This window comes from Etheostoma cragini, chromosome 16 (genome assembly GCF_013103735.1).
Source record: "Etheostoma cragini isolate CJK2018 chromosome 16, CSU_Ecrag_1.0, whole genome shotgun sequence".
NCBI lineage: Eukaryota > Metazoa > Chordata > Actinopteri > Perciformes > Percidae > Etheostoma > Etheostoma cragini.
This window is the reverse complement of record NC_048422.1, coordinates 24,383,100-24,384,390: the sequence shown is the minus strand read 5'-3', so window position 1 is coordinate 24,384,390 and position 1,291 is coordinate 24,383,100.

Sequence of the window (1,291 nt, the reverse complement as noted above, 5' to 3'; positions counted from 1 at the left end):
GAAGAAGAAGAAGAAGAAGAAGAAGAAGAAGAAGACGAGATAGAAGAAGAAGAAGAAGAAGAAGAAGACGAGATAGAAGAAGAAGAAGAAGAAGAAGAAGAAGAAGAAGAAGACGAGGAAGAAGAAGAAGAAGGAGAGAAGAAGAAGAAGAAGAAGACGAGGAAGAAGAAGAAGAAGAGGAGGAGGAAGAAGAAGAAGAAGAAGACGAGGAAGAAGAAGAAGAAGAAGAAGAAGGAGAGAAGAAGAAGAAGAAGAAGACGAGGAAGAAGAAGAAGAAGAGGAAGAAGAAGAAGAAGAGGAAGAAGAAGAAGAAGAGGAGGCTTACGTTGGAGCTTCTCGTTGCTCGTTGACAGCTCGTTGGACAGCTTGTTCTCCTCCGAGGATGACTCATCGTCCTCTTCGTCTTCGGAGGATTTCACGGCTTCGGCTGCAAACGGAGTTTACATGTTGTTCAGAAAGTGTGTGTGTTTGTGTGTGTGTGTGTGTGTGTGTGAGTGTGTTGGTGGAGCTCTTTCATGTGTGTTCCCAGCTGTGGTTGTGTGGTTTTTAACTCTGCATTATATAAAAGCGTATAAAACTTTCCAATGAGGGAATTTCTTTAATTAGAAATCTTTGGCTGAGTCTGGTTAGAGCTGGAGGTCTGATGGTGTAACCGGGGTGGTGTAACCGGGGGGTGGTGTAACCTGGGTGGTGTAACCGGGGTGGTGTAACCGGGGTGGTGTAACCGGGGGGTGGTGTAACCGGGGTGGTGTAACCGGGGTGGTGTAACCGGGGCTCTCAGGGCGCTGGTTACGCTCCGAGGATCCCGTGCAGACAGAAACCCGGACCAGATGCTCACAGTCTGGTTGTTACGCTGCTCAAACTCTCACAGACTCACACCAGGATAGTCTAAAAAAAGCAAGAAAAACGTCGGGAAAAGCGCGTAAAGCATTGAAAAAGCGCCACAAAAATTGTGAAAGGCATCGAAAACATTAAAAAAACTACAAAAAAAATAGGTGGGCCAACTATTTTTTCTAAAACCTTTATTGACATGCGGGCCTGATAAAAATCGGCGAGGGCCGGACTTGGCCCTCGGGCCTTGGGTTTGAGACACGTGCATTAGAGACCACGTCCCTCCCTTACGCTCTCGGAGACTACGAGTTATCAGTCCAGTGGTTTCCAACCACGCGTCCCCCACGGGGACTTCTGCTGTTGCCAGGAGCTACGTGCAAAGACGTGCGTCCTCTGAGCGTGGGGACATGTGTGAAGTATCTTACGTGTGTCCTCTGAGCGTGGGGACATGTGTGAAGTA